General features: G+C 38.4%; 1 protein-coding gene across 1 annotated transcript in view; it reads left to right on the plus strand.

Annotated features, from left to right (window-relative positions):
* The window catches only part of ABI3BP (ABI family member 3 binding protein), a 192,664-nt gene that overhangs the window by 17,648 nt on the left and 151,426 nt on the right, over nucleotides 1–23,590 (plus strand). The window contains exons 2-3 of the mRNA XM_021718108.1: nucleotides 2,110–2,178; nucleotides 5,624–5,756. The gene's annotated coding sequence lies outside the window, so the exon portion shown is untranslated. The remainder of the gene's footprint in view (nucleotides 1–2,109; nucleotides 2,179–5,623; nucleotides 5,757–23,590) is intronic.

Raw genomic sequence — 23,590 nt, forward strand, 5'->3', positions numbered from 1 at the left:
TGCTGAACTTCTGCACACTGTGGTTCCTTTGGAATGCTATGCTAATGGAATCCCTGAATGCCACAAAGAAGTGAGGAGACAAGGCACTGCAGATGTGCGCATTGTTCCAGGCACACCCTATTGTCCCATTAGACTTCCCTTGCAAAACACAAGTCCAAAGATAAAAGTATTACGAATCTCAAGATGGGGACAACAGGGCATTCAACCAAGCATGAGCCCTCCTGACCTGGGGCCCTGTGTGACTTACATGTCACAGGTCTGTGAAGCTGATCATGCCCCAACGATCTCATCTACAAATTGGGGTCACCATAGTATGTGCCAGGAAGGATTGCCGTAAGGAGTAGTTAGGTTATGAGCATAAAGTTCTTAACACAGCATCCTATACATAGAAAACACTTAGTACACGGTAGTTTATTGCTCTTTATCTCAAATAAAGTCAGGAAATGGTCATTGTATTTCTACTGGGGAGCTTGTTTATTTGATTTGGGTCAAGTGTTTCTTAAGAGTCCCACTAAACTGGATGTGCTTTCAAACACGTGGGGCCCTGGAACAGAATGAATGCTTCTTTATCTGTGTGGTGGGCATGACGCAACTGTACGATAATCAGGCAAAGCTCTGAGGTGAGTTCAACAGGCTGCCTGGGTTACTTTATTCAGTGGTAATTACTGTGGCAGGTTATAGCAAATAGTGCTGTGCAGAGTGTCCAGAAAAAGACAAAGGCACAAGTCATTAAAAGTAGTTGAGTTGCCAGGTTGTCTCCATCCGAAAATGAAGTCAGCTCTGTAAAGCCTCAGGCAGAGAAGGCCTCTCTGTTCCAAACTCAGAGGGGAGAGATTTGAACCCAGAATGAAAACAAAACAAAGATGTGAGGTCTGCCTGAGCAAGCAGGGGTGAACTCTGGTTGACTACAGCATCCAAATGAAATTTCATAGAGAAAGAGTTTCAGGGTCCAGTGCTCTTGAAAAAAAATAGTGAAAAGAATACTTATCTACCAATACTCATCCATCTAATACAGCTGCTTATAAAATGCTATTTTGTATGCCCAATACATACTTGATTTATTTATATATGATTAACTAACCATCTTGAAAACAACTTTAAAAAAAAAAAAAGATCAACTGATAAATGATTAGTCCCTTGAGTTAGCATGTACTGATTGCTTTAACATAATTTTATTTAAAACTTAAATATTTTAAAAGAGATTCTCTACTTATTTACATTTAAATTAAAACTATACCAACTTTTAAATTGTAACTTAATTTAAAAATTGATCATTAAGATGACTGGATTTAAAAGCAGGCTGAGAAATTATACAAACAAGATAAAAATTAGGAAAGACATTATAAATATTTGTGTTCCCATAAAAGTGAGAGACTCCAGATCATGTGACAGGTGAGACCCATGTGTCTTGAGCAAGTATGATTTTCCTTCTCTGGTTTTGGAGTATTGGACTTGACATACTGTGAGGAGCAGGTGGACAGAATGGACATAACCTAGCTGGGCTCAGTGGCTCAGCCTGTAATCCCATGCCTTTGGGTGGCTGAGGTGAGTGGATTGCCTGAGCCCGCGGGTTCGAGACCCACCTGGGCAGCGAGACCTCATCTCTACAATAAATCAAAAAATCAGCCGGGAGTGGTAGCGCGTGCCGGTAATTCCGGCTACTCGGAGGGCTGAGGCGGAAGGATCACCGGAGCCCAGGAGGTCGAGTCTGCGGTGGCCGGGAGCGGCCACTGCACTCCAGTCTGGGTGACAGAGTGAGACTCCAACTCAAAAAAAAAAAAAAAAAATGGACATAATCTAATTTTTAAAAAAATCTCCTTGCAGTGAAAAGGATTGCTGAAAATAGAGTATCAAATGGCAAGACTCTCTTAAGACTTCTCCTTCACCCCTGCTCATTCAGTTTTGAAAATCTGGATTTAATTTCCATTTTAAAGGCTTGATGGACTTCCCAGGAAGTATTAACTTTTCACTGGGTCCTGTGGCTCAGTAGTCCTGCCGTTACAGAGAATGACTAACTCCAGAGAATGCTGAGTCAAGACATGGGTGTGCTGCCTCCCGGACTGGTTCTTAAAGGATTTTTCTGATAAATAATGTTGTCATTGTTTCCAGATGCAGAGCCAAAATATCTCATAGTTGTGAGACCTGCTCCCCCTCCAAGTCACAAGAAGTCGTGCTCAGGTATGGTTCCTTTCACTGATTGTTTTTTCTTTTACTAACTTTAAATCGTGACATTTCATCTCTCTTCTACTCATGGAGAGCAAATACCTTGGAAAATGCCTAGGAATGTGGGGTAGATGATGCAGGCGCTTGGTCAGCAATTGACCCCGCTGGAGAAGTCACAGGGCCTGGTGGTGGATACTGCTTTGGGATCTGCCCCAGGTGCCACCACTCACAAGCTACAGGGATTTGCACAAGTTATCGAACCTCTCTACATCTGGATTCTGCTGCGTAAGAGTGTTGTTGTGAGGATTAAATGAGTTAATGACAGCGCCTGCCTGTAGTCAGCACTCACTGGGTTTAGCTCCCGTTAGCCTGTTTCTATTTTGCAGAATGTGGACTCATGCTCACTATTGTGCCTTTCAGATTTCAAGGGCAAAATTTTTTGTCTAATCTTTGCTTATGGAGATGCTTTACATTTTTAAAAGGATAATTCATGTATGTGTGTTAAATGGATCAGGGAACTTAGGCTTTATTTACTCTTTATCTCTCCCTTCTAAACATCTTCTGTATATGACTATACAAACATAGAGGAAGGACCCCTTTTGTAAAATAAAAATAACAAGAGAAATGCTCATCTTACCAGATCTAGGAAGACTTGAAGCAGGAAAGTAGATAACATATGAATAAATAGAAACAAACTTCCACATGATTAAAGGATGATTAAAACCCTACATGTCAAATTTCACTACTAACATTCTCAGGTCAAATGAACTGACCCTTGCATAAGATCCCACAGAAACTGTGAATGTGTTTTTCCATCGAATGTTCCATCTTCCTAACTCTGTAGATAGAGTTATCACAAAGTTTTTTTTTTCTTTTTCTAATAGAACCGATATCTAAATAATTATTTCTTAATCATATTGATCATTTATGGTATACTGGATACCACACACATGAAAAGAATCTTTTTTGTTTCTTTTCTGTATTTTTCTACAGGGATAAAATGGGAAGGAGAGCATTGGGTTTCTGTTACACTCAAAGAGGGGCCCTTTGCTACTCTGTATTCAGTCTCCTAGATGTATCAGCTTAAGCCTGGTGGCCAGAAATCAGTTACTACAATCCCCTCCCCTCCTTCTGTTGATTTCCACTTCTTTGAAGAGCAGAATTGGATGGTCAAACATTTTTGAAAAATACAAATTCCTTTTTTGTGGCCTCTTATCCCAAAACAAAAGGGAAATTTTAATCCTTCCTTACAACCTGTTAGTGAGAGTTGTCCAGATAGTTTTTACATATTTTAAAATAAACGTACTCTCAATACTTTAAGACTGTATTTCTGTTGAACAATACAGTCAAGAATCATGAATACGGTCACATGGACTGTGTTTTCATAAGAATATTCACTGCACTGTTTCTTGGTACACATATGAGCATAATACAAATATACAAAAATATACAAGGAAAATCAAGAGAGTGATTATACCTTAGTACCACTTTATAACTTCATTTCATTTTGAGGATTCTATGACATTGGCTTTAGAAATTATTTTTCCCTTTGTTAGGAGCGGCTCAGGAAATTGTTTCATCTTACTCAGGATATAATACCCCACCTTTCCTTTCAGGCAACAGACATAATGTTTGTTTTTGTATAATGTAATGACTAATGAATTAACTTCCACTTATTTTATATTTGCATCTGACACCTAAATTTTAATTATTTAATCGTTTTTGTATTAAGATTCAAATTTAGTAAAATAATTATCTGTTGGTCATACAAGCCTTTGGTTCCCTTGGGAAAAGAAAAAATGCATCTTTCATTTCTAAATGTCATTATCATCAAACATTGTGGCTAAGCCAGTGATGTAGTAAAAATAAAACTACATTATGACTGAGGAGACCTAGATTTGAGTATTTACTTTGCCCTTAGTATAACTTTGGACGTGCTTGAAACTTCTCTAGGGTTTATTTTTATCTGTAAAATGAATGAGATTGTTGCATAATATTAGCGAAAATCAACTCAAGGATGGAAAAAGGAATGTCAGAACCACCTCAGAACTTGTTCAAACTATATATGCCCCTGACCCTTATTCCAGATTCTAATCTTCCCTCTTTGACGTTTCCACAGACAATTCAAATCACCATCATACAGGGCACTATTACTGGTGGGTCTGGAAAAACTTACAATGAAAGATAAGCACATGTCTACAACCAAGTAAACAATAACTATCCTTGTTAATAATCGCAAACATCTTTAAAAAGTCAACTATTCTACAGTGCAGCAATTTGACCCCACTAGGTTAGGTATATTCTGTGCTCAGAAGGTTTCTTGCTAGAATAGCAATTTACAGAATTGAAATCTAACAGAAACAACAAGCATGGCATAACTTTCATGAGGATTTGAGTCAGATAACCACAACAGATAACAGGTACTCTCCTACCTACCTTAATAAAAGTCACAGGTTGTTTTACTGTTTGGCTTCTACACCATTAGATTAAGATGGTGTAGGTTTTTCCAGTAGCAAACACAACATACATAGTCTCATGAAAAGAAGAAATTCAATAGAAAGACAAAGCACGTATGTTTTATGTTCTATGTAGTTTTATTAGGCTTTATTTAGCATTTTTGTTTTATTTACTCTGGTTTTTTCTATGAGCTGGAATTGGTTTCCATGGCTGAGTTTCTTCCTTCCTGTTTCTCACTGTCCTCTCATTTCTGCAGCTTCAAATAATTTTGAAAATACAAATACCTGTCCCTATATACTTGAAAAGGACCTGCAGTGGTTCATGAACATAATTCTTGACATTGACCAAATTCAGTGGTCACATCAGAACAACTGAGCTTTCTGCATTACTCTTGCTCTTCTAGCATTGTTAAAAAACATGTATGCCTTTCCTATTTAAGTACTCACTATAAAATATATGCTTACTACAATAGCATTATGAGTGTTTAAAAAAATATATAGCCTACAATCTAGATAAGATTGCTTTTCTTGTCTTAAATGTGATTTCACGTGAATTCATAGACCCAAGAAAAAAAAATACGTATGCTTTTACTTAATCTGTAAAAAAAAACAAAGTGAGGTGTGTGTATGTATACATATTTGAATACATATATATGTGTTTATTTATTTCACTGATAATAACCAAGATCTCCATATTCATCCCTGATCCACAAGAAAATAAAAACTAGATATGGTTGAATGTTGTTTATATGCATATACATATAGTACACATGTATGCATATATACATATATCACACAACTGTATACATCCATACATCTTAAAAGCATTTTATTTAATTCACATTTAAATTCATGGGCAAAAGTATTATGGACTATGTGAAAAGAAAAGAAATTTGATATTTTCACACTTTTCATCACCTTGCCAAGTTATCTTCATGCATTTTATACAAATCGTGGCAATGCACCAAATATTTCCAGAATTAACCTGTATGCTTCCTCCATAGGTAAAACTCGTCCTCGCAAACCTCTGCAGCTGGTGGTTGGCACTCTGACACCGAGCTCAGTCTTCCTGTCTTGGGGTTTCCTCATCAACCCACACCATGACTGGACATTGCCAAGTCACTGTCCCAATGACAGGTAATTCACTGTAATGGAACATTGTCTTTTTCCTCTGAAAATTAGCACTTGCTTTTAATAGTATCTGTACATGTTTTAGAAGAATGTATAAATATCAAGACTATTAGCAGCACTGACTTAGCATCTATAAGTTGGGCAGCCTGCTCTTGGTGTGAGGAAAACAAAGATAAGTCAGAGGCCCTACCCTTGAGAAAGTTGTCATCTGCCTGACTAGAAAACACTTATCGTCTTAAACCATAAGCTACAGGGAGAAGGAGCCAGATGGAAAATGGGTAGTATCACTGAGAAATGTAATAAAAGCTCAGAAAAGGGGGCTGAGGGAAGTAAGAAAAGACTGTTGAAAATTGGAAAGTCAATTAGAAAAAGATAGATCTTTGATCTGACAATTGAAGAGGTAGTTGAAGCAGTAGTTCCAAAGTATGGTCCTCAAATCAAGCAGCAGAACCATCACCTGAGAACTTGTCAAAAATGCAAGTTCTCAGGCCCTTCTTCAGACTTACCAAATCAGCAACTCTGAGGGAGCAGCCTAGCAATCGGTGTTTTAACAAGCCTTCCAGAGGATTCTGATGCCCAAAGAAGTTTGAGGATCACACTGGCTTAAAAAGATACAGGGAGGAGTGTAGGCCAGGGAAAAGCACAGGGTTGGGGATGAAGCTGCCATCTTCTCTGGAAGAACAAATAAGAAAATCTAAGTACATTTAAGTCGGGCTTGGTGGCTCAGCCTGTAATCCCGCGTCTTTGGGAGGCTGAAGTGAGTGGATTGCCTGAGCCCGCGGGTTTGAGACCTGCCTGGGCAACGTAGACCTCATCTCTACAATAAATCAAAAAATAAGCTGGGCGTGGTAGCACATGCCTATAATTCCGGCTACTCAGAAGGCTGAGGTGGAAGGATCGCCGGAGCCCAGCAAGCGAGGCTGCGGTGGCCAGGAGTGGCCACTGCACTCCAGTCTGGGTGACCAAGTGAGACTCCAACTCAAAAAAAAAAAAGAAAATCTAAGTACATTTAAAAATTCCTGCCATTCATCCATCTATCCATCCATCCAACCAATGCATATATTTGGTGCTGTATGGTAGGCACTGTGCTAAATGCTGAGCCATTATTCAAAGTTGGTTATAAAATAATATTTACTTATCATAAATATTTATTATATTTGCTTCAAAACTCAGAAATTTGCATCTTAGACAAGCATTCTAAATTTTCAAATTTCAGCCAAGCCATTTTATTTTTAAAGTTTTCTATTTTAAATATATTCAAAGTGATTGTTTTAAATTTTAGAAATTCTTATCCCCTTTTAGTTAAAAAATTCTATTGAGGTATAATTTAAGCACAGTAAAATGCACATAGTTTAGTGTACAGTTTGAGTTTTATGACAAATGCATATAACTATGTATCCTATACCCTTCAAAACTAGAAGATTTTTATCACTCCAGAAAGTACCTTTCTCCAGAAGCAACCACTGGTTTGATTTCTACCACCACAGATGATTAGTTTTGCCTGCTCTAAAATTCTATATAAATGGAATCATATAGTGTGGGTCTTGCTTTTCATCTGTCTTCTTTCATTTTTGAGATTCATTCATGACATTTCAAGTATCAACAGTTCACTTCTTTTTTATTCCTGAGTATTATTTCATAATACGTATATTTTGAAGTTTTTTTCAGTCTCCTGCCAAAAGACCCTGAATTTTTTGTGTATGTATATTTTGGTTTCTCTTAGAGGAATGTCTAGAAGTGGAAGTGGAATTGCTGGGTTACAGGAAGATGTATATATATATATACATATATACATACATGTATATATGTATATATATACATATATATACACATGTATATATATATACATATATATAATTATATATATATATAACTATTTTTTGCCTAATTTTTCCATCTACATTCCCACAAGCAATGTATAAGAGTTCTGGTTGCTTCACATTGTAACCAGCATTTTTTGTTGTCATAATTGTCCATTTTAGCTATTGTGATGTATTTGTATCTCATTACAGTCTTAACATGCTTTTATCTTGCAGGAAAGGTTTTGAGCACTTTTTCAGGTACTTTATGACCATGTATATTTTTGTAGTGTTTTATTTATTTTTATTTGTCTAAACTGAATGAAAATGAAAGACTTTTAAAAGTGTAAGTCCTCAAAAATACCTCTCATATGACTTTGATTAGGCAATTGAGACTGAAACAAAATCAAATTTTCCTTCTTGTGTCCATGGTTCTCAAGGGATAAATACTTGGAAAAAGGCATGTAGAAGTTATTTCCAAAATCCAATTTAAAAAAATAATAATTTTGAAATGTTTCAAAGAATCTGAGATATTTTTATTTCACTCACCACTCATCCCATGACTTATTTTGTTTGGAAAATGGACTCGTGACAGAACATGCTTTCTTGCGATAATTTCAGTTTCTAGTGGACTGATCCAGGTTGCCAATGCTGAAAAAGTAAACATTTATGGGTTGCTTTTTTTCTCTTTCAATTTTTAAAAATTCTGACATAAAGAAAGAAGAAAAAAGTTAGAGATGGAGAAAGGAAGAGAAGGAAGTAGAAAATTTGTAGTTTTTATAGCAAAATACAACCTGCTTTTAAGGGTTACTCAACTTGCTTGATAAATCTGTAAGACTACTTGTTTCAGTAGGTTCAGTAACCTGGCAAATTCATATAGCATAGTCTGGATATAGTTTTTTTTTTCCTCTGCCCTCAAGCCTCTCTTTCAATTTCACCTTGTCCTATTGACCCTTCTGTGAAAAAATTTATCTGATGACTGATTCTAATTGATAGATGTTGCTAAGGTTTGATAGCACAATGAGATAATGGATATAGAGGTTAGGATAGATGACCTATGGAGTTGGAATTTTAACCCAGGCGGTTGACTCTAGGGTCCAAGCTATTTAGACCACACACAGATCTCACCCTCACTCCCTTGCCCACACACCCTGGCCTTACTTTTCTCACAAAATAGATTGAGTCACGCACACCAACATTCAAAAGAGATAATTTTATTTTGAAAAAGATTTTTTGAAAGATACAATAATAACACGTCATGATGCTTGCATACTTTCAAATCTGAATTGAGTGAAAGAAGCAAAGTATTCTTGACCAAAACAAAGAATTGTTAGGACACGATTTAAAGAGAAGAACCAAAGAGTAAAGACTAAAGAGCAGTTAGTAAAGGGCTGACGTTTCAAAGCTTCAGTGGTACTTGAGGAAAAAATAGTTGTCCTTATTTAAAAGCTCTGGAAATACTACACACATTATAAGCACCCAAATAAATCTATCAGGTCTAAAAATGAGTGTCTTTAGAAGAGGACTTGGAGAAATCTACCCTCATAGGTTCATGCAGATTTTTTCTTTTAGAGTTTAGACTCATCCAGTAGGTTAAAATAATCAATAATAGCTAAAGAGGATGATTACTTCTTAAAAACTGGAAGATTGAAACACCTCATTTTTCTTCTGGAATATCTTCTTTTATAAATTTATTTGTTATTATTTTATGTTAAAGTTGTGTACAAGTCAGTATTCCATACATAATTGGTGTAGGTACAGGTGAAGTTTTGAGCCTTCTATTGGACCTCGCTTTACCTGGATTAGGATCAGGCACCCTTATGGATATTATGTGTACCCACCTCCCCTGGCAGCGTCCCGCTACTGACAATCCCTGTTTTGTAGTATGATGATAGATGTTCAGGGTCCACTTATGAGTGAGAACATGTAGTACTCAGTTCTTTCTTTCTATAATAGATAACTGAGTATGGTAGACTCCAAATCCACCCAAGTTACTGAGAAGTCCATAATTTTGTCCTTCTTTACAGCTGCATAATATTTCATCATGTATATGTACCACATTTTTTTTTATCCTGTCCAGTTTCAATGGGCAACATGGTTGGTTATGTGTTTTTACTGTTGTGAATAGTGCTGCAATAAACATGCACACAGGTATCTTTTCTGTAGAATGATCTGAATTCCTCTGGGTATATTCCCAGAAGGGAGGTCGCTGGGTCATATGCTTCAATTCTAGTTCCTTTAGAAGTCGCCACACTGTTTTCCATAGAGGTGGGATAAGTTTGCACTCCCACCAAGAGTGTGGAAATATTCCCTTTTCTCTGCATCTTTGCCAGCATCTATTGTTTTATTAATGATAGTCATTTTTACTGGGGTAAGGTGGTATCTCAACATGGTTTTGACTTGCATTTCTCTGATGATTAGTGAGGTTTAGCACTTTGATTTGAATTTCTCTGATGATATGCATTTTTCATGTGTCTGTTGGCTGCTTGTATATCTTTTTTTGAGAAGTGTCTATTCATGTATTTTGCCCATTTTTAATGGGGCTTTTTTTTTTTCTTTTTGGCATGTTTGAATTCCTTGTAGATCCTGGATGCTAGGCCTTTGTTAGATATATAGTTAGCAAATACTTTTTCCCATTCTGTGGGCTGTCTCCCCACTCTCTTGATGGTTTCTTTTGCTTTGCAGCTTTTCAGTTTGATGAGATCCCACCTGTCTATATTATCTCTCATTTCAAGGACTTTTAGGGTTCTGAATAGGAATTGGTTGCCTATTTCAATTTCCATAAGGGTGTCTCCTGCATTTTCTAATATTCTTTTTTGTTTGTTTGTTTTGAGTTGGAGTCTCATTCTGTTGCCTGGACTGGAGTGCGGTGGCCACTCCCAGCCACTGCAGCCTCGACCTGCTGGGCTCCGGCGATCCTTCCCACTCTGCCTTCCAAGTAGCTGGAACTACAGGAGCATGCTACCACGCCTGGCTAATTTTTTTTATTTATTGTAGAGGTGAGGTCTCACCAATTTGCCCAGGCGGGTCTCAAACCTGTGGGCTCAGGCAATCCACTCACCTCAGCCTCCCAAGCACGGGATTGCAGGCTGAGCCACCGAGCCCGGCTTAAGATTCTTATAGTTTGCAGTTTTACGTTTAGGTCTTTGATCCATTTGGAGTTGATTTTTGTGTATGGTGGTAAGTAGGGGTCCTGTTTCATTCTTCTGCATGTGGTCAGTCAGTTTTCCCAGCATCATTTACTGAATAGGATCTCCTCTCCCCAGTGGTTGTTGGTGGAGGCTTTGTCAAAGATAAATTGGTTGAGAAATTGAGGTTTTGCTTCTGGAATCCCTATTCTGTTCCATTGGTTTATAAGCCTGTTCTTGTACCAATGCCAGGTCTGTTCTTGTACCAATACTTTTGATTGGTGGAGACTTATAATGAAGTTTAAAGTCTGGGAATGTGATACCTCCTGTTTTGTTTCTTTTGCTGGGGATTGTTTTGGCTATTTGTGGTCATTTTTGTTTCCTTATGTATTTCTGTATTGTTGTTTCTAGGTCTGAGAAGAATGATGATGGTAATTTAATGGGTATTGTGTTGAATCTGTGAGTTGCTTTGGGTAGGATGGACATCTTAACAATGTTGATTCTTCCAGTCCATGAGCATGGAATATTTTTCATTTGTTTGTATCATTGATTTCTTTGGGCAGTGTTTTGTAGTTTTTGTTTTAAAGGTCTTTCACTTCTCTGGTTAGGAAAATGCCAAGGTATTTCAGTTTTGGGTGTGTGTGTGTGTGTGCGTGTGTGTGTGCGTGTGTGTGTGTGTGTGTGTGTGTGTGTGTGTATTGTGAATGGGATTGTACTTTTTATTTGGTTCTCTACCTATTTATTGTTGGTGTATTAAAATGCACCTGACTTTTGCACATTTATTTTATACCCTGAGACTTAGCCAAAGTCCTTTATCAGTGCAAGGAGGTTTTTGATAGATTCCCTTGGGTTCTCCAGGTATGGGACCATATCTCCCACAAAAAGGAATAGTGTAACTCCCTCTTTTCCTATTTGGATACCTTGATATCCTTCTCTTATCTGATTACTCTAGTAAGGACTTCCAACACCATGTTGAACAGGAGAGGTAAGAGTGGACAGCATTGTCTTATTCCAGTTTTCAGGGAAAATGCTTTTAATTTCTGTCCACTTAGTAATATGTTGGCTGTGGGTTTATCATAGATGGCTTTTACTATTTCGAGTTATGTTCCTTCTATATCTAGGTGTACAAGGATTTTTGTCAAGAATGAATGCTGGATTTTGTTGAAAGTCTTTTCTGCATCTAATGATATAATCATGTTCTTGTTTTTACGTCTGTTGATGTGTTTTATTACTTTTCTGGTCTTGCAGATGTTAAGCTAGCCCTGTCTGTATCCCAGGAATGATGCCTACTTAGTCATGGTGAATGATTTTTGAGATGTGTTGTTGGATCTGATTTGCTAGAATTCTGTTGAGTATTTTTGCATCTATGTTCTTTAGGGATATTGCCTGTAGTTCTCTTTCTTTGTTGGATTTTTCCCTGGTTTGAGTATCAGTGTGATGTTAACATCATAAAATGATTTGAGGAGAGTTCCATCTTTGATTGCCTGGAATATTTTCAATGATATCAATAGGATTGATATCCTATTATGTTTGGCAGAATTCTACTGGAAAATTGTCTGGTCTCACTCTGTCACCCAGACTGGAGTGCAGTAGCTGCTCCCAGCCACCGCATCCTCGACCTGCTGGGCTCCGGTGATCCTTCTGCCTCAGACTTCCAAGTAGCTGGAACTACAGGCACACACCACCATGCCCAACTATTTTTTTTGATTTATTGTAGAGATGAGATCTCGCCAAGTTGCTCAGGCGGGTTTCGAACCCACGGGCTCAGGCAACCCACTCATCTCAGCCTCCCAAAGTGCGGGATTACAGGCTGAGCCACCGAGCCCGGCTAATTTTTTTTTTTTTGGTAAATAGTTTTTTTTTTTTATGGTGGAGTCAATTTCCTGGGTTGTTATTGGTCTATTTAGAGTCTCTATTCCTTCTTGTTTCAACCTTGGGAGGTTGTGTGATGTCAGAACATCCTCCATCTCATTTAGGACTTTCATATTTATTTCCAAACAGATGTGTATAGTAATCACTGATAATCTTTTGTATTTTTTCAGGGTCAGTTGTGACTTGATATTTTGCATTTCTGATTGTGTTTATTTGGGTTTTTTGTCTTTTTTTCTTGGTTGATCTGGCTAGAGGTCCATCAATATTGTTTATCTTTCCAAAGAATCAGTTTTTTGTTTCAATGATTTTTTTTTCTATGACATTTCTGTCTTCTATGTCCCAAATTTGGGCTTTTACTTTGTGATCTGGATTCTTCTGTTGAAGTTAGGGTTTGGGTGGTCTTGCCTTTCCAGCTCCCTTAGGTGATTTGTTAGGCTGTTGACTTGTGATCTTTCTATTTTCTTGTTCTGTGTTCATAGAGATATAAATTCCCTTGGTAGTACTGTCTTTATGACATCCCAGAGGTTTTGGTAAGATGTGTCTTTTTTTCATTTGCTTCCAAGAATCTTTTAATTTCTGTTTTGATTACTATGTTGACCCAGGAATTGTTCAGCATTGTTCTGTTTAGTGTCCATGTCTCTGTGTGTTTTGGGGGAATTTTGCTGGTGGTGATATTTATTTTTATTCCAGTGTGGTCTGAGAAGGTGCATGGTAGTATTTTGATCTTGTGGAACTTCTTTATGCTTGATTTATGACCAAGGATGTGGTCAGTCTTAGAGTGCGTTCCATGTGGTGATGAGTAGAATGTATATTCCTTGGTTGCTGGGTGGAGTGTTCCATAGGTATCTATTAACTCCATTTAATCAGGCATCAAGTTAAGGTTCTGGATCTTCTTATTGCTTTTTACCTTGATGATCTATCTAGGGTGTTAGTGGGGTATTTAAGTCCCCAGTTTTGAAAGTGTTCGAGTCAATATCCTTTTTTAGTTTATTTAGTAGTTGCTTTATTAATCCAGGTGCCCCTATGTTGGGTGCATACATATTTAGGATGGATATTTCATGCTGATGGATTTAATTGTTTATCATTATGTAATATTTTTCCATATCTTTTAAAATATTTTATAGCTTGAAAGTTGTCTTGTCTGATATTAAAATTGTAAATCCTGCCTTCTCTTTTTTTCTGCTTGCCTGAAAGTTTGTTTTTCATTCTTTAACTTTGAGTCTATGGGTGTCCTTTGTAGTGAGATGTGTTTCTTGGAGGCAGCATATTGTTGGGTTGTGTTATTTTTTTGTCCAGTTTGCCATTCCATGTCTTTTCAATGGTGTATTTAATCCATTGATGTTCAGGCTGATTATTGAAATGTGAGAGTTTATCCCAGTCATGAGGCTCTTATAAGGATTTTTTTTTTTTAACCTTTTGGGTTGATAGATGTGTGCGTTTTCAATTTTGCAGTCACAAGGTGTGTTGTCTTGATTCTATTTTTTCCCATATTCTTGAGAAGTACATAGTTGTTCTCCCCTCCCCTTCTGTGTTTAGTACCTTTTTGAGTGTCTCCTGTAGAGCTGGTCTGGAAGCAGCATGCTCTTTTAGAAACTGTATGTCTGGCAAGGATTTTTAAATTTTTTTCTATTTTAAAGATGTGGGTTATAATTCAGGGTTAGGTACATAAGTGGTCATCATACAGTTGGGAAGGATTTTAATTCTCCATCACTGATGAAGTTGAGCTTGACTGGGTAGAAAATTCTTGGTTGAAATTGTTTCTTTGAGGACTTTGAAAATTGGACTTCAGTCCCTTCCAGTTTGTATTGTTTCTGCGAATAGTCTGCTGTCATTCTGATTGGTCTTCCCCAGTAGGTAGTCTGACTGTTCTCTCTCACTGCCTTTAGGATATTTTTCTTTTATAACTATTTTGTGTAGGCAAATTGCTATGTATCTAGGGGTTGGTCTTCTCACTTGATGTCTTGTGGGGTTCTCTTGTGTTTGGATGATCACCTCTGGTGAGATGGAGAAAGTTTTCTTGGATAATCTCCTGGAATACTTGTTCCAAGGTGTTTTCCATTTCCCTTTCTTCTTCTGGGATATCAATCAGGTATAAGTTCAGCCTCTTGACATAATCACACATCTCGTGGAGACTTTGTTCTTTCTTTCTAAGTTTTCTTTCTATATTTTTAACAGATCAGTTTAATTCCATATTTTGGTCTTTAAGCTCTGAGACTTTTTCTTCTGCTTGGTTGATTCTGCTTTCCTTGTTTGTCATCTTGTTATTTATTTTCTGGGTGAAGTTTTTTATGGCCAAAATATCTATTACAAGTTCTTTCAGTGTTATATCTTGTCTTTCTTGAGTCTTATTCACTCTTTCCATTCACTGCCTAAGTCATGTAGGTCTGACATTCAGAGGATTACTTGGGGAGAAAGGGGTTGAATCAGCTCAGGACCTACCACTGATCTCTTGGGGGAGGGTCTTCCTCATCCTTTTCTGGCTGCACCTTTGTCACATGGCTGGATCAGGGTAGGGGATGGTATGCCTGAGACTCTGAACTCATCCTGTCCCTCTGGCCTGGTGCTGTGGTGGTTGGGCAGTCTGGCAATGGCTTTCTCTCCTGGCAGCTTCTCCTGGGGAAAAGATTTGTTGATTTTAGAAAATGGTGCTTAACTTCTGTACCCTGGAAGGTGCTGGGGTCCAAGCAGAGCATCTGCCAGCACCAGATGCTTCACTAGGAGAGCTCTGGTCACTTGCTCCCAAGTCCCCGCTCAGTCAGCCACTCACATGCCCACTTACACACAGATACACATGAAAATTCATCCATAGACTCACTCACTCATTCACACAGATACTTGCACAGTCTGGCTGGCTCCACCACCATCTTTTCCTCCAGCCCAGAAATATCTTCTTACAAAACCATTGGAATCTGAATGTGCTTGGCTTGCTACAGAAACACCAACTGGTGTCATTGTACTCCATTGATACTTGGTACCCTTTGTACAGTCTCTGATTTTTAAAAAGAAAAATCAGTGTATATTGGTTTGTACAGCCTCATTTATCCTATGCAAGTAATTTATTGAAAGTTTTTTTTTACACTTTTACTATCCATATCAAAACTCTTAGTACATTTCCAGTGAGAAAATTCTTGTTTTTTTAAAGCTTGAAAGAATTAACAAAATGTCACTTTATCCTGTGTGGCATATGTCTCTATTATTATTTACTCAGGATCTGCATGAATCTTCCTTGTTTTTAGATCCTTTTCTGAGTTCACATTGGAGAGCACATGTGCTTCACTTACAGCATTTGCTCTTAATGGACTTTGAATGGAAAAGTGTTCACATTCGTCTTAAATACAACCTCAATCTGAAAGAAAGCTTTTAAATTGGCCCCGATGAAAAGTAAAGCATGTTTTTGACCAAAATTTGTTTCTACATTAATAGCTTGTTTTTTCCTTCCCATGTTTCCAACTAGTTAAAGTTTTCAAAGTTGCTTTAGTTCTCACTCCTTTGCCAACTTATTAAAGCTTTATGATTTGTTTAGATATCATTTCCACATTTTCCAACACTCTCATATTGTGTTTATTTACTTGATGTAAAATTAGGGCTCTCCTTTTTTGGCCAGTCCAAAGCAGGCTCTTGCCTTCTTTTTCCCCCAAGTTTGTAAGAAGCAGGTATTTTTAACATCTGTGAATTCTCTCTCAATTGAGCCCAATGCCTTGTTACCTGTTTGTCTTCCCATAGACATTTTAAGCTCTGTGAGGGCAGGGACCACATGTCTCTTGACCACCCCTTTTTCCCAAGTTCCCAGACTAGCATCTGGCACATAGTAGGCCCCCAGAGAATGCGTACTGAATGAATACACAGTAAAATGTCACCATTTTCACTGTTATGTATCACCACTGCCTCAAACTCAACATGACAAAATAAAATTCATACTTTTTTCTTGAAATATCACCTCACTTGTCTTTTTATTACTTTCTGAAGAACTGTAATTGTACCATTCATGCTCATTAAAACTTTGTTTATTTTTTACTTTTTATCTCCTAAAGCTTATGAAAGCCCCAAGTGATACTGATTTTACTCTGGAGAAGTACCCATATCTGTGTCTGTTTCTCCATTTCCACACCTAGGATCCTAATTCAAGCACTCTTCCCTTTATACTAGATCCTGGCAGCAGCATCCTGGCTACATTCTCTGACTTTTTTCTTTATCCCAATCCATTCTGGCTTCCACAACACTAAGGAAATCTAGACTGCCACTTGACCTTCATCCTCAATTTATCTTTGCCTTTACCTCTCCTCTTTTCTTTCCAAGGAACACAGTTCTGACTTTGGACAGTGCTCATGATCCCATCCTCCCCATATCCTCTAAACACCTGCTCCCCTGGCTTTCCCTCTCTCTAGCATTTGCCCCTTCACTGCCATTGGTGCCCTGACTCCTGCTTGCAAACATGCTCAAGATCTCCCTACCTGAAAATAAAGCTATTTGTTGATGCTGTTCTATCTTTTAAACTACATTTCAGTCTCTCCTCTTAATTCCCAAACTTCTCAGAGTTACTGCTTCCACGTTCTTGATTTCTACATCACCCACACAATCCTCATTCCTTTTCTCTGGCTTCCATCCTCTTTCCACTATTCCCCTGAAAGCTCTTGGTGATCATCAGTGATCAACTAATTGCTAAATCTACTAGAGTTTTCTCAGTTCTTGACCTTCTTAACCTCCCTGTGCAATTGTTAGCCATTGTCCTATTCTTGAACTCTTTCTTCTTTGACATTCCTGTTTAGGTTTTCCTCTTGCCCCTTTAACCATTCCTTTTTTTTTTTTTTTTTTTTTTTTTTACTTCTTATTCCACCTCCTAAATATGGAATAGCATTCTATCCCAGGATCTCTTATCAGTGGTACCCTCCTTATCTCATCTGTCTTGTCTTTGGTGATTACCTCTATGTAGAACAGAGCTTTACAAACTTTAATGTGCATTCAAATCATGTGGGAGACCTTGTTAAAGTGCATATTCTGATTCAAGTATGAGGAAGAGCCTGAGATTCTGCATTTTTAAAAAGCACCCCAAAATTGCTTTTGCTGCTGTTCTATAGAGAACAGAAGTAGCAAGTATGTAAATGACTTCCAAGGCTGAACCTCTGACCTAGATGCATTTCCAAACTTCTATGTGTGTTTTCAGTTGTCCATGGAATATTTTCAATACAATGACCAGGTAATGGTGATCAGCACCTCCTACCCAGAGTAAATTCATATATTCTACACTATTAAAAGAACTCCTTTCCCATTACTTTATTCTCACATTTGAAAACTCAGTTTTAGCCGGGCTCAGTGGCTCAGCATGTAATCCCGCGCCTTTGGGAGGCTGAGGTGAGTAGATTGCCTGAGCCTGTGGGTTCGAGACCCGCCTGGGCAGCAAGACCTCATCTCTACAAAAACTCAGCCGGGCATGGTAGCGCATGCCTGTAATTCCGGCTACTTGAGACTCCAACTCAAAAAAAAAAAGAAAACTCAGTTTTGATTTTTATGTTTGCTTTCCTTGACACCTGTATCTCACAAGGAGACTGATCTCATCAATTCTTTTATAGAAATATAATTTTTTGATTTTTTGTTGTTGTTGTTTTTGCTTTTGGGGTTTTTTTTTTTTTTTTAGTTGGAGTCTCACTGTCACCCAGACTGGAGTGCAGTGGCCGCTCCCGGCCACCGCAGCCTCGACCTGCTGGGCTCCGGCAATCCTTCCACCCCAGCCTTCCAAGTAGCTGGAACTACAGGCGTGCGCTACCACGCCCGGCTAATTTTTGATTTATTGTAGAGATGAGATCTTGCCAAGTTGCCCAGGACCCGTGGGCTCAGGCAAACCACTCACCTCGGCCTCCCAAGTCACGGGATTACAGGCTGAGCCACCGAGCCCACCTTAGAAATATAATTTTTATCTGTTCCTATTTTTTCTTTATTCTGTCTTTTCATGATTGCTTTCCCTGTTACCTTATATCTGGACTTCACCTTATTAATTGAGATGCCCCCTCCAGCTTCTCTGTGACTAATTCTGCCATAGCTGATCAATCTAGCTTCCTTCATCACTGCTCAACTTTGTTCACCTGCTGAGGAAGCCCTGCCAGTTGCCCCGCTGCCTGGTAAAAGAAGTCACAGACTCTTAGATTATATGTCAAGGGATATCTGAGTCATGCTGCTGAAATAAGGTATAAATTTGACCTTCACTGCCTTCCCTAGGCCTGGGTAGGATGTCCTGACCTAAATCATACCACTGAGATAGGATTTTTTTTTTTTAGTCAGGGATCTCACTCTGTCACCCAGGCTGGAGTGCAGTGGCACGATCAAAACTCATTGTAACCTCGACCTCCTGGGCTCAGGTGTTCCTTCCACCTCAGCATCCCCAGTTATGTATGTATATGTGTGTGTGTGTGTGTGTGTGTGTGTATTATTTATGTAGAGACAAGATTTTGCTATGTTTCCCAGGCTGGTCTTGAACTGCTGGACTCAAGCAATACAGTAGTATACCTCAACAAATGTCTTAGTGAATGAGCAAGTGGAATGTCAAGAAGAAGCCTTAAAAATCACCTAGTCAAGAGAAGGAAGAATAAAAGAAATAAGAGCCTCCCAGGGGTCTTGCTCCCTGGTCACTCTGGGACACTGTATGTGGCAGACAAGTGCCAAGAAAGTAAAGATGGACAAAGCCACAGCAAAAAAATATTTAGTGTCTTTGCTTACCATGATCTCTTCTGGGCACTTTGGTGTTTATTATATGTTTCATGTTTTTTCTTATTCTTTTTATTTTTTGAGTTGGAGTCTCACTCTGTCACCCAGACTGGAGTGCAATGGCCACTTCCAGCCACCACAGCCTCGACCTGCTGGGCTCTGGTGATCTTTCCGCCTCAGCCTTCCAAGTAGCTGGAACTACAGGCATGCGCTACCACGCCTGGCTAATTTTTGATTTACTGGGGAGATGAGGTCTCGCCAAGTTGCCCAGGCGGGTCTCGAACCCGTGGGCTCAGGCAATTCACTCACCTCAGCCTCCCAAAGTGTGGGATTACAGGCTGAGCCACCGAGCCCAGCTATGTTTTTTCACTAAAACCTTGTGATGTGGGCATCTTTTTCCCACCGAAGGGTTTGGATGTAAATAAATTTCCCAAAGTTGTCCGGTTGGCACATAGAACAGAAATTTTAAAATCTAGATCTTCCTGGAAAATAAAATCTTCTAGCCAGTCCAATCAGCCCTTGAAACTCATCCTCAACCTCTCCCCACCCAGAGTCCACAGAGAGCATCTCCAGGGATGGCATCATGGCATGAATGCCGAAGATACAGATTCTGGTCACACTGACCGGAGTTCAGAACTCTGCTCTATTATAATCTTAGTGGGCACGGATAGGTAACTTAAATGCTGTTTGCCCTGGTTCTTTTAGTTGTTAGATAGGAATAACAATAGTTATATCATAGGGTTATCAAAATTCAGTGGGCTGACACATGGGGAATGTTTAATACAGTGTCTATTATGCAGTGCTCACTCAATAAATGGTACTGTCTATTGCTAGTCTTCTTGTTGCTTTTAATGTTATTTACCATTAGTCATATTATAATTGCCACATCAGGCAAGCCACTTTATTTCAGATAACAATAAAATCACTAGGAAATTCTTTTTTATTGAACCTAATCCATTCAGTGGTGAGTGATATTAAATGAAGAGAGGAGATCTTGAAGTTGAAAATTATCATGAAAATGACCTAAACTAGCCATTAAGTGCTAGGACAAGTACAAGAGAAATCATGTAGGTAAACATACCTGGAATTGACAACTGAATGGACATGAGGGGAGAGGGACTCTGAGATCAACATAAGTACGGATCACAAGAAGAAAGGATTTAGGAAAGAAAATGAGTAGATTTTAAGATAGATATGAAATTCATGGAAGATTAATTTATTTGATTATTAAAAGGGTTTTACTATAATAAACAGGTAAGATACCACATTACAAAAAAAAAAAGATTTAGGCATTTGGGTTAGCAAGATAGTGAGAGAAAGTAGATTATTTTTAAGAAATTTTGTGTTAAAAGTAGCAGCGTTAAGAGAAGAGTGTGTTTTACTTTTGGTAGAATGAAAAATATTTAAACAACTTTTAGACTTAGGGGAAGATCCTTGAAGAATTAAGAGAGAGGTTGGAGAGCTGATGGAATAACACAGTGGAATGAAATTGCCATGAAGAAAAAGTTGTACTTCTTCCCCTGAAATCAGAGCAGGGCAAGGAGAGAGTGACAGGGAAGAGAGAAAGTGGAGGAAGGTGGAATTTATACCAGTAGTTATCATTTCAGTAAAGTGAAAAGCTACATTGAAAAAGAAAGTGTCAGGAAGTGCTCCTTGACATGGAGAGAGTAAAAAAATGAAAAATGCATGAAATAGATGTCTTAGGAAATGTAATAGTAGTTATTAGTTAATCACATTCCTGAAAAAAATGTATAGAAAACCCAAAAGATAATCAACCACATATGTTAAACCAGTTTGGTTGGTTAGAAGGACTAAATTTATTTTGTGTTCTTTCATTTCTCCACTTGGTGTAATTCACTGCCAATTATGTCCTAACTAAGTTTATGGGGTTCCTACCTCTGTCTCAGGCACTTTATTAGAATGTCTGACATGTTGCTGGAATAAATTCCTAGAAACAGAGACGATCTCAAAGATTGTCTAGTCCAGTTGCCCCCTGAAAGATTTATGCGTAAGAGACTCCTTCAAGGTCACACTGCTAGTTTGCAGTTGACTAGAATCTCAAGTCAAGCTACTACTTGACTTTCCACTATATTTTGAGGAGCTATAGATTTTTTTTAGAATTATAATATCCATTATTGTTAGAATTTAGACTATTCAGGAAGTTCAAGCACAGAATAATGCCAGTTGAACCAACCACTACCTTCAACAGTTTCTTACCCCTTAATTAGGATGGGGGATACTCTTCTCTTGTTCTTAAAATCTAGATTGCTGGAGGCAGGCTTTCCAGAGGTCCAGTCTGATGACATTCGCAGGCTGAGACCTGCATTTATAATAGTCGTGTTGCCTCTCTGTGCACTTGTGTCCAAATTTCATCATTCCACAGAGAATGGTGCAACCAACATTTGATCCTGGATGTCCTCAGACAATACCAAGGAGACCGTGACTATGTGATAAATACACAAAAAAACAAAAAATAAAAAACCTCAAATAATACTAAGTGTTGATTCCATTTACTTCTCTTCCACTCTGGATCATTTTGTCTGTGCCTTCCTATCTTTTTTTGCCAAGCACCACAGTAGAAAAGAGAGTCCAGAGCAGCACAAAAAGTAGTAGACAAGGAACCAGAAAACCATATTCGCCTGGCTCTGTCACTCATTATCAGAGCTTAGGCATTTCTTGGCCTCTCTTTTTCTTCTCTAATTCTTGCTCTGGCCAGTTTATTGTATAGATAAACTGAAATAAACAAATAAAAATCTTAAGCCCTCTGCAAATGTACAGTGTAGTCATTTATGGTATTTTGCTTCAGTTTGCACTGGTTCTAGGACAGTGAATTTTGGTAAGTGAAACCCTTATGCCAGCGGTCCCCAACCTATTTTGCATCAGGGAACAGTTTTGTGGAAGACAGTTTTTCCATGAACCAGGTTGTCTGTGGGCGGGGGGCTGGTTCCAGGATGATTCAAGCACCCTTACATTTGTTGTGTACTTTATTTCTATTATTATTACATTGTAATATATAATGAAATAATCATACAACTTGCGATAATACAGAATCAGTGGGAGCCCTAAGCTTGTTTTCCTGTAACTAGACAGGGGAATGTGGGGACAGTGACTCACAAAATGTGTTGCTTATGTCCAGTCTCCATAATCTCGTTTTGGTTGCTATCACTGCAGAAAATTCTGCCTCACAAAGAAAATTCTGCTAGAAATAGAAATAGCCTTTTCGGTGCTGATCTGACAGGAGGTGGAGCTCAGGCAGTGATGCAAGTGATGGGGAGTGGCTGTAAATACAGATGAAGCTTTGCTTGCTTGCCCACTCCTTGCCTACCACTCAACTGCTGTGCAGCCCATCTCCAAACAGGCCACAGACCAGTACTGGACTGATACTGGTCTGTGACCTGGGGGTTGGGGACCCCTGCCTTATGCAGTGACACATTGCAAAATATAATTGTAGACTCAATGACTTAAATGAGTATTTTTGGTGATTGAATCATAGGTCATTTAGAGAAATAATGTTCTAATTTTTGAATAATCCTATGGGCACCCATGTATTCATTCTGTTTATTCCACAGATATTTGTGGAGCACCTACAGTATGGTAGGTTATAAATCACTATCATAAGGTTTATATTTTGGTTTAAAACCAAGGCAGTGCAGGGGAAAAACAAGAAAAATTTATTTTGCCATTTCTGATATAGCTAAGTGGTCTCATTTGCTTTCTCCTTTAAGAAAAAATATGATAGTGTCATACAAAATAAAATAAAATTAGAACTTGCCTGAATTATACAATTATCAACAGAAACAATGTTTGACAAAGGTAAACTTATTTGACTAAGCAGAAGAGAAGAATTAGCTAAATATTTATTTTTCCTGACAAACAGTATAAGAGAGGATATTTCAAATGCTTTATGATCAAAATAGAAAAAGTTTACAAGATGGATTTTTTTGAAAAAGCATGTGATTAATTTTTTTTTAAGAACAGAACATTTCTACAGCATTTTATTCATAAAAAGATGATGTGAGGCCGAGCTCGGTGCCTCAGCCTGTAATCCCAGCGTTTTGGGAGGCCAAGGTGAGTGTATTGCCTGAGCCCACGGGTTCGAGACCCACCTGGGCAACTTGGTGAGACCTCATCTCTACAATAAATCAAAAATTAGACGGACATGGTAGCGCACGCCTGTAGTTCTAGCTACTTGGAAGACTGAGGCAGAAGAATTGCCAGAGCCCAGCAGGTGGAGGCTGTAGTGGCTAGGAGCAGCCACTGCACTCCAGTCTGGGTGACAGAGTGAGATTCCAACTCAAAAAAAAAAAAAGATGTGAAATTAAGTTGATTGAAAAACCTTGAATCT

Source organism: Carlito syrichta, unplaced genomic scaffold (assembly GCF_000164805.1).
Source record: "Carlito syrichta isolate Samal-C Ts95f unplaced genomic scaffold, Tarsius_syrichta-2.0.1 Scaffold311833, whole genome shotgun sequence".
Taxonomy (NCBI): Eukaryota; Metazoa; Chordata; class Mammalia; order Primates; family Tarsiidae; genus Carlito; species Carlito syrichta.